The 15,165-nt window shown below is 44.1% G+C and overlaps 1 pseudogene; it reads left to right on the forward strand.

Annotated features, from left to right (window-relative positions):
* Positions 1–8,442: 8,442 nt before the first annotated feature.
* On the forward strand, positions 8,443–9,416 carry LOC143767822 (ephrin type-A receptor 4-A pseudogene; annotated as a pseudogene).
* Positions 9,417–15,165: the final 5,749 nt, after the last annotated feature.

Below are 15,165 nucleotides of genomic sequence, written 5' to 3' on the forward strand. Positions count from 1 at the left end.
GTCCGCTTCCTGCACTGACTGTGAGTGCCGGCCCTAACAGCAGAGCGGTGACGTCACCGCTGTGCTGTGCTTTCACTTTACGGCCGGCAGTCAGTCAGTGCGGGAAGCAGACGGCAAGGGACCTGACGGACACCGGAATGTAAGTATGTAGTGTTTGGTTTTTTTTACATTTACGATGGTAACCAGGGTAAACATCGGGTTACTAAGCGCGGCCCTGCGCTTAGTAACCCGATGTTTACCCTGGTTACCAGTGAAGACATCGCTGAATCCGTGTCACACACACCGATTCAGCGATGTCAGCGGGACCTCAACGATCAAAAAAAGGTCCAGGCCATACCGACACAACCAGCGATCTCACAGCAGGGGCCTGGTCTCTGCTACGTGTCAAACATAGCGAGATCGCTACTGAGGTCGCTGTTGCGTCACAAAACTTGTGACTCAGCAGCGATCTCGCTAGCGACCTCGCTTAGTGTGATGGGGGCTTTAGTCTGAGGGGCTCCTGTCCTTAAATCTACTCTGGATCTTATTCCACTGGTTTTGTCTAATCTACAGGTCGTTGCCTACTCAATCTCCTTTTCCTGTCCACCAGTAACCCTTCACGGAACCTTGGCTATAATCTCCGCAGTTATGTAGATAATAGTGCCTGGCAACCATCCCATACAGGACACTGTATCTACAAGGACGCAGTAGAGACACAATCCCCTACTTTCTTTGACCAAAGGACCCTAGCCTTATTCATGAGTCTCTTCATAGCTCACAAGATAATGTAGCAAGTGAATTCATCCCTGGCAACATGCCCATCTCTCTATCATGCCATTTCTTAATAAAAAATAAAAAATAAGTGGCCTCCCATTTTGCAGACACAGCCCTTTTGTATATTTCACAATGAGCCATTTATTTGAAGGACATATGTATGTTATACTGCATAAACGTATGAGACTTGCCATGGCGATAACTTTTCACAGGAGTCGTCTTCATGAAACACCCCATTTATCTATCATATTTTGATTACAGTGCACCAATTTCCCAATATGAAAATAAATTAAACAAGATGAGCTGACATGTTTGATTATTTATCTTCATTGTGAATCCACTTTGAGACAACCATCCAAAAATTGTATGTTTGTAAGAGACTGGTCCTTTCAAAGATGGTCAGTATGATGTTCGTCCTTCGTTTTCGAAGATGACCATGACTTCAGGGTTAGAAGGGAATTAGTAGTTATGGGTCCGGAGGTGGCTGATGAGTCCAATCCGGGCCCTGAAGGTTCACCCACATACTTGACATAAGGAAGCAGATGTGGTCAGTACACCAGATTCTACTTGTGCCTTGCGTACAGCGCTTTCTTTTTGTGTCAAAGATTTTCCTATCTTCAGCTGCACGTGCTCCTGAGGTGATCCTGCCCCGCCAACCTGGACGATCCGGGGCAAGCTCTTCCCATTCATTGGTGTTGACTTCCAGGTTTTTGAGAGACACCTTAAGGCCATGTTCACACTTTGCGGGTTTTACCGCAATTTTTTTACCAGCGATTTTGATGCTGCGGGTCCGCAGCAGTTTCCATAGCGTTTACATTTACATGTAAACCCTATGGAAACAGCAATCCGCTGTGCACATGCTGCAGGAAAAACCACGCAGAAACACAGCGGTTTACATTCCGCAGCATGTCACTTCTTTGTGCAGAATCGCTGCGATTCTGCACACATAGGAATGCATTGATCTGCTAACTTCCCGCATGGGGCTGTGCCCACGATGCGGGAAGTAAGCAGATCATGTGCAGATGGTAGCCGGGGTGGAGGAGAGGAGACTCTCCTCCAGGCCCTGGGAACCATATTAGTGTAAAAAAAAAAGAATAAAAATAAAAAATAATGATATACTCACCTCTCAGCGTTGCACGCGGCCGTCCGGTCTCATCATCAGGGTTGCTGTGCGAGCAGGACCTGCGGTGAAGTCGCGGTCACATGACCATGATGATGCCGCGGTCACATGACCGGGACGTCACGAAGGTCCTTCTCGCACAGCATCTTTGGAACCGGACGGCCGCGTGCAGCGCCGAGGAGATCGCAACGTCAGAGGGTGAGTATAACCATTTTTTATTATTTTTAACATTACTACTGATGCTGCATATTGATGCTGCATATTGCTGCATATGCAGCATCAATAGTATAGGAGTAAACCCGCAGCGGAAACCGCAAAACTAACCGCGATAAATCTGCAGGGATAACCGCAGCGGTTTTGCCCTGCAGATTTATCAAATCCGCCGCGGGAGAACCCGCAGAGGACCCCGCAAAGTGTGCACATAGCCTAAGGCAGTCTTTATTTCGCTTCTTCTGCCCCCCAACTGCTCACTTTCCTTGGCACAGTTCTCCGTACAGCAGTTGTTTCGGTAGTTGGCTGTCAGGCATTCTAACCACGTGTCCACCCACCTGGCTTGGACTTTCAGCAGGAGAGTGTAAACGCTGCAGAGCCCAGTTTGTTCCAGAATTGCCGTGTCTGGGACATTGTCTTGCCACCTGATGTGGAGGAGTCTGCGGAGGCAACTCATGTGGAAATAATTAAGCTGTTTAGCATGCCGGCTGTACATTGTCCAGGTCACGCTAGCATAGAGAAGTGTGGTGAAGACCACCGCGCAGTAGACCTTCAGCTTCGTGGTAAGGCTGAGTCCCCTTAGTTCCCAGACGTTCTTACGCAGTCTCCCGAAGGCGGCACTGGCTTTGGCGATTCTGTTATTAACCTCAGCGTCTATGGTATGGTTATTTGACGGGAAAGTGTGCTGCCTAAGTAGGTGAAGTTATCAACTGCTCTGAGGTTTTTCTCCTTCACCGTGATACGTGGCTCCTTGTACAGTTTTCATGGAACCGGTTGATACATGACTTCGGTTTTTCTAATGTTGATCTCGAGACCAAAACTGTCGCAAGCTTGCGAAAAACAGTCCATTTCATGCTGCATCTGCTGTTCTGTGCTAGCGTTAAGTGCACAGTCATCAGCAAATAATAATTCACAGTCTCATGCACTTTCGTAACCGCCTTCAGGCATTTTGGGTTGAATAGCTTGCCATCAGTCCTGTACCTAACCTGGATTCCATCTTATATACAATATATGATTGGTAGAACTTAATATCTGTCTGAAGACATCTGGTCTCATTGAAGAAAGTGGTCACAAAGTTGGGATGGTCCAACAAGTTAAAGAAGGGTCTGTATACCTTTCTTGAAAGCCATATTACAAGTCATAGATACTATATTAATGGAGAAGGGAAACTGAACCAGGGGTTTATTAGAAAGGAATTTGAACCTTAATATGAGTCAGGTGGCATCCACCTATGGTCCTTGGAACAGGTTTCACCATAGACACTTATGAAATGAGCAGCGCGTATCTCCTGTAGTCTGTCCTGCATGCTGTTTCAACTGAAAAGAAACATGGAAACTAAGAAAGCTCAGTCTCCATGGCTCCTGTGTTTAGTACAGAATCCTTTGCATGCAGTGCTCATTCAAATCAATAAGTGCACTATGGTAAGGATTGTGTACTGAATATGGCAACCTTGGAGAAAGAGCAAGCTTTCTGGATAAACAGCTGCAATTTATGCACAGTATGCAACACAGATCTGTAATACAATATCTTCACTATATGCCAGAATACAACTGGATACTCTATAATTCAGCTTACAGTTTACTTTCATGACTTCACAAACGATCTACCAGTATATTTTTCTATGTGGATAGCAGAGCTGAGCCTGTAAGTAGTGTTGAGCATTCCGATACCGCAAGTATCGGGTATCGGCCGATATTTGCGGTATCGGAATTCCGATACCGAGTTCCGATATTTTTGCGATATCGGGAATCGGGATCGGGATGCATATTCATGTGTAAAATAAAGAATAAAAATAAAAAATAGGGATATACTCACCCTCGGACGCGCCCTGGTTGTAACCACTGCAACCGGCAGCCTCCTTTCCTAAGAATGAGCGAGTGAAGGACCTGCGATGACGTCGCGGTCTTGTGATTGGTCACGTAACCGCTCACGTGACCGCTCACGTGACCGCGACGTCATCGAAGGTCCTTCTCGCTCATTCTTAGGAACGGAAGCTGCCGGTTGCAGCGGTTACAACCAGGGCCCGTCCGAGGGTGAGTATATCCCTATTTTTTATTTTTGTTCTTTATTTTACACATGAATATGGATCCCAGGGCCTGAAGTAGAGTTTCCTCTCCTTCAGACCCTGGGAACCATCCAGGATCACTTCCGATATTTGTGTCCCATTGACTTGTATTGGTATCGGGTATCGGTATCGGCGATATCCGATATTTTTCGGATATCGGCCGATGCAATCCGATACCGATACTTTCAAATATCGGAAGGTATCGCTCAACACTACCTGTAAGAAAAAACTCCTGTAAAGGAGCAAGAATAAGAAAAACAAAAGGATAGAGAATTTGGGTTCACAGCGTAGGACATTTCTGTTCCACTACATCATCCGTTGGCGCAGAGTCGGTAGGATCCCCATACACATTCGATTGTCAGCTCATATTACAAAAATTTGTGTATTGCGGTCAAGATTGCAATAATTTCTATAGCTGTTAGAAGCTGAGCGATAAATTTTGTATGTTGTAGGTATACTCATGTACCGAATGTGTAATATCACATTTCTTAGGGAACCTGCCTGGATGATTTTAGTACTGAAAGAAGTGGAAACGCTGTATAGGTCCTAGTACCACCCACAATAAAGAACCAACACTCGTTTTGTTTTTTGATGTGCCACCGCTGAGAAATGAAGTTTTTAAGCCTTATATGAATCAGCCTACAAGTGTATTGTGGTGTGTCCAAACACTCTTGAGTTCATTAACACACCCTCAGTGCACTTGCAATTCAGCACATTGTCGAGGAATGTCCCCTCAGATCTTATACTGGTGACAAGAATGATTTCTATACTGGAAATGACAATGTTATTGCATACATAGAAAATCTCGATATCCGACTCTGATTTCTGTTCCTTTGTTCTTTTCAGTCACTGTTTATCATTTATGTATTCTTATGTGATGTTTAAATGTATGTTCATACGATTAACCCCTTCATGCCGCGGCCCTTTTTCATTTTTGTGTTTTCATTTTTCGCTCCCCTCCTTCCCAGAGCCATAACTTTTTTATTTTTCCATTAATATGGCCATATGAGGGCTTGTTTTTTGCTGGACGAGTTGTACTTTTGCAAGTCATCATTGGTTTTACCATGTCTTGTACTAGGAAATGGGAAAAAAATTCCAAGTGTGGTGAAATTGCAAAAAAAGTGCAATCCCACACTAGTTTTTTGTTTGGCTTTTTTGCTAGGTTCACTAAATGCTAAAACTGACCTGCCATTATGATTCTCCAGGTCATTACGAGTTCATAGACACCAAACATGTCTAGGTTATTTTTTATCTAAGTGGTGAAAAAAAATTCAAAACTTTGCAAAAAAAAAAAAAAGCGCCATTTTCTGATACCCGTAGCGTCTCCATTTGTCGTGATCTGGGGTCGATTGAGGGCTTATTTTTTGCGTGCCGAGCTGATGTTTCAATGATACCACATTTGTGCAGATACGTTCTTTTGATCGCCCGTTATTGCATTTTAATGCAATGTCGCGGCGACCAAGAAAAGTAATTCTGGCGTTTCTAATTTTTTTCTCGCTATGCTGTTTAGCAATCAGGTTAATGCTTTTTTTTTGATAGATCGGGCGATTCTGAATGCGGCGATACCAAATATGTGTAGATTTGATTTTTTTTATTGTTTTATTTTGGATGGGGCGAAAGGGGGGTGATTTAAACTTTCATATTTTTTTATTTTTTTCATATTTTTAAAAACATTTTTTTTTTACTTTTGCCATGCTTCAATAGCCTCCATGGGAGGCTAGAAGCTGGCACCACTCGATCGGCTCTGCTACATAGCAGCGATCTGATGTTTGCTGCTATGTAGCAGAAATGCAGGTGTGCTGTGAGCACCGACCACAGGGGGGAGCTCACAGCAAGCCCGGCATTAGTAACCATAGAGGTCTCAAGGACCTCTATGGTTACCATCCTGATGCATCGCCGACCCCCGATCATGTGCCGGGGGTCGGCGATGAGGTCGTTTCGGCCGCCCGCCTTGCGTTTGACAGCGGCATTTAACAAGTTAATAGCGGCAGGCCTCCTGCCCCCTGGACCTCTGGGTTATGGTGGTAATGGTCATGTTCTCATAGCAGGGCCACCCTTCCATTATTAGCGGTGTTGGTTTTCTACCTAAGCCCACCACATGTGGCACAGGTCTGGGCAGCTTTTCCTTCATGGACCGTTCTATATTATTATATTCAGGTCTGTTAGATGTATGATGTGCAAGTACGTAGTCCATTTGTGACCAGTTTTTTTGTATGATACAAGTGCATGTTTTCATCTGGAGTGCTGGCCACACTTCATTGTATTATATATCATCTATTCTCATCCTTTATTGTGCACACTGTCTAACTTGCCTGTATTGTTTAGGTGAACACCTGTATACATCTATTTCTGGGTATCATGCAGCGAGCTGTGCCATGTTTTCATATTATTACATGATTTTTTCTATGGGATAGGCATATTAGTGTAATAGTTATATTTATTACTATATACCCTGTATAGTGTGCGTATTATATGTGCATTTTCTCTTTCCTACCTACCATGTCCAGGGGGGGTGATTCCCTTTGTGGAACACATGACATATTTGAGGTTTTAAGTGATTTTAATTGTGTGGTGTTTTCTGTTTTTGGTTGACAAATAAAAATTTTGTATCACAATCAGTGGTGGTCCCTGCTATATAGCTTGAAGCTTTTCTTTTCTTTGGTTGGTTACATTTTGTTTCAATCAAGCTTGGGTTGACCCCCTTTTTTAAACTTTGCTATTTTTCGTGGACGGTGCCCTCCACCTTTGTTTGTTCACCCGCCGCTATTGCACGCACATGTCAGCTGTACAAAACAGCTGACATGTCACGACTTTGATATGGGCTCACCGCCGGAGCCCACATCAAAGGGGGAGACACGACATGCTCAGTAATAGTACGGCGCATGACGTGAAGGGGTTAAATAAATAAAGTGCACTTCCAGGCTAATTTGCATGTATGTGACTTCAAAGACTGATTTCTCAGCCCTGATAACTCAGTATAGTAATAAAACGGATACCTGTTTTGTAGCAATCTAGGACGCACATGGCCATAACATTAGATTCAGTAGTAAAATCATCTGGACATATTCCCTTTAATTTAAGAAGAATTGGCCAGGAAAAACTATATTCCGCTATACAATCAATTTACAATCTAAGCTGCATTAAGCATTAGATTCTACGTTATTTTTATATCCACCACTGGACGAAAGTTGAGTTGGCAGCAAACAATCTTTATATATTTTAACGGTTTTATTATTAAAATAATTATTAGCAATTACTATAAAATAGTGAAAATCTTAAATATCTGTCTTCACAGTGTTACTGAGGGTATTGTTACAGTTGGTATACACACTTACTTGAGTGTTTTTTTTTTAAATTGTATCTTATTTTCCAGGATTTCTTTTCCATAAATGTTATATCCTAGAAATGTTATTTAAAAACAAACCCAAAAGATATTGTCCACATTAATTTTCCAGCAATTACTGTTGCTCAGTTCAACCTTTGAGTTTCCTATTAAAAAAACATCCCCACTTAACATGTAACTCAATTTTCTGTGCTTTTAGATGCTTCAGCTAATGGTGCTAATCATTCTCAGAAGCAATTTAGGTTCCTCTGTATAATTTATTTTCACTTTATTATCTTATATGTGATGCTGGTGGTTTCAGTTTTGCAGCTTTATTCATCAGTACATAATTTAGCTGCAGATCGTAAAAGTTCATTCAAATTTAAAAATACAGCGCTTCAAGTCACAATGACCTCAGATAAAAATATTTCCAATTTAAGGCTCACAAACACAGTGGTGTAATGATGGACAAACCCACCGAATTCAGCAGGACAAGTCGACCATCTAATATGTATGGCGGGGATCATGTAGAGCATTGGTGCAAAAAAAAGACCATATGAAGAAAGTATTACAAAATTAAAAATGTTATTTAAACAGTAATTAATAATCATAAAAGCACAGGCTGAACCAATACATGGGAATGGGACACGTTCTAACAAAAGGGGTAAACAATCAAACGCACATATTTTTCCCAGACTGACAAAGAGCTAAAGGTATTATTATTATTATTTATTTATATAGGACCATTAATTCCATGGTGCTGTACATGAGAAAGGGGTTATGTACAGAGTTATAGATATTGTTTACAGTAAACAAATTTACAATGACAGACTTGTACAGAGCGGAGAAGACCCTGTCCTTGCGGACTTACATTCTATGTGATAATGGGTATGTATAACCCTGTGATAGTACTCAGCTGTATACCAATCTAATAGATCAAATCAATGTTGTACAGGATAAAATTGAAAAACAATGAAAGCTGGGTACACAGACAAGCAAAGACGAGACTTCCTCAGCGAGGCCAGTATAATGGGCCAGTTTGATCATCCAAACATCATTTATCTGAAAGGTGTCATCACCAAATGCAAACCGGTCATGATCATAACAGAATGGCTCTTTGGATGCCTTCCTTCGGAAGAATGATGGCAGGTTGACAGTGATCCAGCTGGTAGGAATTCTCCATGGTATTGGATCTGGCATGAAGTATCTCTCAGATATGAGCTATGTACACAGGGACGTGGCTGCTCGCAACATCCATGTCAATAGCAACCTAGTGTGTAAGGTCTCGGACTTCGGAATGTCCTGTGTTTTGGAGGATGATTCAGAAGCCCCTATACCACCAGGGGAGGCAAGATCCCAATCCGATGGACAGCACCTGAAGCCATTGCCTATAGGGAATTTACATCTTCTAGCGACGTGTGGAGTTATGGAATTATCACGTGGAAGGTCATGTCTTATGGAGAGAGACCTTACTGGGATATGTCAAATCAAGATGTCATCAAAGCCATAGAAGAAGGATATCGCCTCCCTCCTCCCATGGATTGCCCCATTCCCCTCCATCAGCTCATGCTGGACTGCTGGAAGTAGGAACGCAGCAACCGGCCCAAATTTGGACTGATAGCATGCTTGACAAACTCATCCGAAACCCAAATAGTTTAAAAAGGTACGGACTGGAATGTTCAAGAACAAGCACAGCTCTTCTGGACCCCAGCTCACCTGAATAGTCCCAGGTGGTCTCTGAGGTGGATTGGCTGCAAGCTATTAATATGGACAGATATAAAGATAACTTTACAGCAGCGGGGTACAACAACCTGGAATCAGTTGTCCATGTCAACCAAGATGACCTAACTCGGATTGGGATCACTTAGCCCGCACACCAGAACAAGATATTGAGCAGTGTTCATGGAATGAGGACCCAGATGCAAGGCAGGATAGTTCCTGTCTGAATCATTAGTGTATCAGGGCAAAGACTCTCTCAGAACTCACAGCCAAAACTAACAGACAGTTCTCCATCCTCCTTCTTGACCTGTCCTCTGCCTTTGACACAGTCGACCACTGCCTACTGCTACAGATTCTTTCTTCACTTGGCATCAATGACCTTGCCTTGTCCTGGATTGCCTCATACCTTTCCGACCGACCATACATTTAGTGTTTCCCACTCCCACACTACCTCCTCATCCCATCCCGCCCTCTCTCTGTTGGAGTCCCTCAAGGCTCTGTCCTAGGGCCCCTACTCTTCTCTATCTATACCCTTGGCTTGGACAACTCAAAGTCCCATGGCTTCCAGTACCACCTGTATGCGGACGACACTCAGATCTACCTCTCTGGCCCAGATGTCACCTCTCTGCAGTCAAGAATTCTGGAGTGTCTATCAGCCATATCCTTCTTCTTCACCTCTCGCTTCCTAAGACCCAATGTAGACAAAACCGAACTCATCATCTTTCCTACATCCCGTGTATCCCCCCTACCTGGTCTATTATGGTAAACGGCATCACGCTCTCTCCCGCACCTGAAATCCGCTGCCTCGGGGTAACTCTCGACTCTGCCCTGTCCTTCAAACTGCACATCCAAACTCTTGCCACCTCCAACTCAAAAAATATTGCAGGAATCCATCCCTTCCTCAGCCCACAATCTACTAAAACTCTTATGCATGCCCTCATCATCTCCCGCCTCGATTACTGCAACACCCTCCTCTGTGGCCTCCCCGCTAACTCTCTTGCACCACTTCAGTCTGTCCTCAACTCTGCTGCCCGGCTAATCCACCTCTCTCCTCGCTACTCCCGTTTCTCCCCTCTGCAAATTTGTCCACTGGCTCCCAATTCCCCAACGAATCCAGTTCAAACTACTAACACTGACCTACAAAGCCATCCACAACCTGTCCCCTCCCTATATCTCTGAACTAATCTCCCAATATATTTCCTCACGTAGTCTTCAATCCTCCCAAGACCTCCTACTTTCCTCCACACTTATTCGTTCCTCACATGACCGCCTCCAAGATTTCTCCTGAATATCCCCCATCCTCTGGAATTCCATGCCTCAACACGTCCGATTATCCGCCACCCTCTGATCCTTCAGACAGAACCTGAAAACCCATCTCTTCAGGAAACCCTACAGCCTGCAATAACCATCCTGCCGCCTCACCACCACCCGAGCTGCTGTCTCACCACCACCACAGCTGCTGCCTCACCACCACCAGAGCTGCCGCCTCACCACCAGCAGAGCTGCGGCCTCACCACCACCAGAGCTGCCGCACCCCGACCTTCTGTCTCTTCCCCATTATCCCATAGAATGTAAGTCCACAAGGACAGGGTCCTCTCCCCTCTGTACCAGTCTGTCATTGTAAATTTGTTTACTGTAAACGATATCTATAACTCTGTACGTAATCCCTTTCTCATGTACAGCACCATGAAATTAATGGTGCTATATAAATAAATAATAATAATGAAATACATATAACACTCAAAGACTAAACACCAATCATTATAATTGATAATAAAGTGCAAATGCAATGGAAAGACTATAGATTGTTGTTTGTCTGGAGGCTATCTGGTCCATAGTTGGTACCAGATAAATACTGGCTATATGGCCATAGTTATACCTGCAGTAAAGTGCAAGTGCAATAGAGAAGTGCAAAGATGGAAATAATAGTATGAATTTACCAGAGTATAGACGTGTTCCAAGCTCAAGTTATGTATAGTGCCATCCCTTAGTATCCTCTCTAGTAATGTATGGTGCTGTGCTTTATTGCTTAGTGTCCTCTCTTGTTATTCATAATGCCATCCCAATATTACATAGTGACATCTTTGATTATGTATTACGCATGCAGATGGTGCACATAGTTCATGGGCCCACAGTGCTATGCATACTTAGGAGGGGCATAGCTAAGCGGCTACCTGGTGTTTACTGGAGCTCCTGATGGCAGGTCAGGCTTGAATTGCTGGTAGCCTCCCAGTACCACTTCTAGGCAGCCGCCTTTACTGCAGCTGCTGACCCTAAGGGTTAGGTACACAGACACGGATAGGACTCAGGCTCCTTTCAGACTACTGGGTATTTAGAATTCTCTGCAGAACGGTAACTGACGGAGACATAGAGTTGGACTCCATTCAGATTACTAGGTTGAGGATACACGGGTAGAACAATTACTGACACGGAGACTGTTAAGACAATCAGGATACACAAAATACTCGGATAGGCACATGTTCAGAAACAGGAGTCTAGGAAACAGATTCAGGGATTGTCTGCATATGGACCGGGGGACGAGGTTCAGACGCAGACCGCACTAGGACCAGGAACTATGGGTTCAGGACAGGCCACACAAGGATCAGGGACTTCGGGTTTAGGACTGGCAGCACAAGGACCAGGGAATACGGATTCAGGACACTGGCCACACCAGGATGAGGGGTTCAGGTCCAGGACATTGGCCACACCAGGGTCAGGAGACCTCATAACGCACCAGTAGACTTCCACACTACTTAATGATTTAATGTTGCTTCGGCACCTTCCTATTGGGGAGGGTGCCTTTTAAACTAAATTGGCAGGGGGCATTTTGCTATGTGCGCGTTCTACCGGGAAATGCGGCGTGCATAACACTAGGAGACAGGGAGCATGCTCTGTGCCATGCCGCTCAGCCGTGGCGGTGAGTATTCTGGCATCCCTGCATGGACAGGGAAGGGGAACTGTTGTGAACTCTATTTTTGGGCTCCCTCTAGTTGTCACAAGCGGTACTGTGTAGTGTTGTCTTTCTGCAGGTTGCAGCATCAGCTGGTTCGTTATCCTTGGTTGGTTTCTTTTTTAGCTCACCTGGATACTCAGTTCCTTGCCTGCTATCAATGTATTCAGTGCTCTTCAGATTCCTTGTGTCTACCTTGCTCCCAGTCTCTCCAAGACAAGCTAAGTTTTTGTTTGATCATTTTTTGATTATCAGCGTTCATTATGTTTTTAGTCCAGCTCGCTAAAATGTGATTTCCTCGCTTGCTGGTTGCTCTAGGGGACTGAGTTTCTCCCCCCACACCGTTAGTTGGTGTGGGGGTTCTTGAAATCTCAGAGTGGATATTTTGTAAGGGTTTTTTACTGACCGCATAGATTCCCTTTTCTATTTTCTGCTATCTAGTATTAGTGGGCCTCATTTGCTGAATCTGCTTTCACCCCTGTGTATGTGCCTACCTCTTACCTCACCGTTATTATTTGTTGGGGGCTTCTATATCTTTGGGGATTATTTCTCTGGAGGCAAGAGAGGTCTTTCTTTCTCTCTAGGGGTAGTTAGTTCCTCAGGCTGGCTCGAGACGCCTAAGATTTTTAGGCACGTTCACCGGCTACTTCTAGTGTGTTTGGATAGGTTCAGATTTGCGGTCAGTCCAGTTTGCCACCTCCCTAGAGCTTGTCCTATGTTTGTTACTTAGCTGGAGTAATTTGTGATCCTCAACCACTAAGGATCATAACAGTATAGCAGGCCAAAAAGTGTTTAATGCATCGCAGAAGTGGGATAAAAAGAAGACCTGAGTACATTTTTTTTTTTCCTCCCGCTTTTCCTTTGCTGCAGTCTGTTTAGCTTCTTTCATCCCCTTGAACTCTGGGTGGTTTTGAGCTCAGCTGCAGACATGAATGTTCAGACTCTGACTTCTAGTGTGGATCATCTTACTGCACGGGTGCAAAGTATTCAGGATTTTGTTATTCGTAGCCCTATGTCAGAACCTAAGATACCCATTCCTGAGTTGTTTTCTGGAGATAGATCTAGGTTTCTAAATTTTAAGAATAATTGTAAGTTGTTTCTATCTCTGAGACCTCGTTCCTCTGGTGATTCCGCTCAGCAAGTTAAAATTGTTATCTCCTTGTTGCGTGGCGACCCTCAAGATTGGGCTTTCTCTCTGGCGCCAGGAGATCCTGCATTGCTTAATGTAGATGCATTTTTTTCTGGCTCTTGGACTGCTTTATGAGGAGCCTAATCTTGAGAATCAGGCAGAAAAAGCGTTGCTGGCTATCTCTCAAGGTCAGGATGAAGCAGAGCTGTATTGTAAAAAATTTTGGAAATGGTCGGTGCTTACTCAATGGAATGAGTGTGCTCTGGCTGCAAATTTCAGAGAAGGTCTTTCTGAGGCCGTTAAGAATGTTATGGTGGGGTTTCCCACCCCTACAAGTCTGAGTGATTCTATGGCTTTAGCCATTCAGGTTGATCGGCGTTTGCGGGAGCGCAAATCTGCTCATCCTTTGGCGGTATTTTCTGGACAGAGACCTGAGTCTATGCAATGTGACCGAACTCTGACCAGAATTGAGCGACAAAGTCATAGACGTCAAAATGGGTTGTGCTTTTACTGTGGTGATTCTACTCATGTTATCTCAGCATGCTCTAAACGCTTAAATAAAATCGCTAAACCTGTCACCATTGGTTCTATACAGCCTAAATTTATTTTGTCTGTTACTTTGATTTGTTCTTTGTCGTCCTACCCGGTTATGGCTTTTGTGGATTCGGGTGCTGCCCCGAATCTGATGGATTTGTCGTTTGCCAGGCGCTGTGGTTTTGTCCTGGAGCCTTTGGAATTTCCTATTCCTCTGAGGGGAATTGATGCTACGCCATTGGCTGAGAATAAGCCTCAGTATTGGACGCAAATGACCATGTGCATGACTCCCGTACATCAGGAGGTGATTCGCTTTCTTGTTCTGCATAATTTGCATGATGTTGTCGTTTTGGGTCTGCCATGGCTGCAAGCTCATAATCCAGTTTTAGATTGGAAAGCTATGTCTGTGTCAAGTTGGGGTTGTCAGGGAATTCATGGCGATACTCCGTTGGTGTCTATTGCTTCTTCCACTCCTTCTGAGGTCCCTGAGTTTTTGTCTGACTACCAGGATGTATTTGATGAGCCCAGGTCCAGTGCCCTGCCCCCTCATAGGGATTGTGACTGTGCTATAAATGTAATTCCTGGTAGTAAATTCCCTAAGGGACGACTTTTTAATTTGTCTATACCAGAGCATGCCGCGATGCGGAGTTATATAAAGGAGTCTTTGGAGAAGGGACATATTCGCCCATCCTCTTCCCCTCTTGGTGCAGGATTTTTTTTTATGGCCAAGAAGGACGGTTCTTTGAGACCTTGTATAGATTATCGTCTTCTGAATAAAATTACTGTCAAATTTCAGTATCCTTTGCCACTATTGTCTGATTTGTTTGCTCGGATTAAGGGTGCCAGTTGGTTCACCAAGATAGATCTCCGTGGTGCGTATAACCTTGTGCGCATTAAGCAGGGAGATGAATGGAAAACAGCATTTAATACGCCCGAAGGCCATTTTGAGTACTTAGTGATGCCTTTTGGACTCTCTAATGCTCCTTCTGTGTTTCAGTCCTTCATGCATGACATCTTCCGAGAATATCTGGATACATTTTTGATTGTTTATCTGGATGACATTTTGGTCTTTTCTGATGATTGGGAGTCCCATGTGAAGCAGGTCAGGATGGTGTTTCAGGTCCTGCGTACTAATGCTTTATTTGTGAAGGGCTCAAAATGCCTCTTCGGAGTACAGAAGGTCTCCTTTTTGGGTTTTATTTTTTCTCCTTCTACTGTGGAGATGGACCCAGTCAAGGTCCAGGCTATTCATGACTGGACTCAGCCCACGTCTGTTAAGAGTCTTCAGAAGTTCTTGGGTTTTGCTAATTTTTACCGTCGTTTCATCGCTAATTTTTCTAGCGTGGTTAAACCTTTGACGGAT

Source organism: Ranitomeya variabilis, chromosome 4 (assembly GCF_051348905.1).
Source record: "Ranitomeya variabilis isolate aRanVar5 chromosome 4, aRanVar5.hap1, whole genome shotgun sequence".
NCBI classification, from domain to species: Eukaryota; Metazoa; Chordata; class Amphibia; order Anura; family Dendrobatidae; genus Ranitomeya; species Ranitomeya variabilis.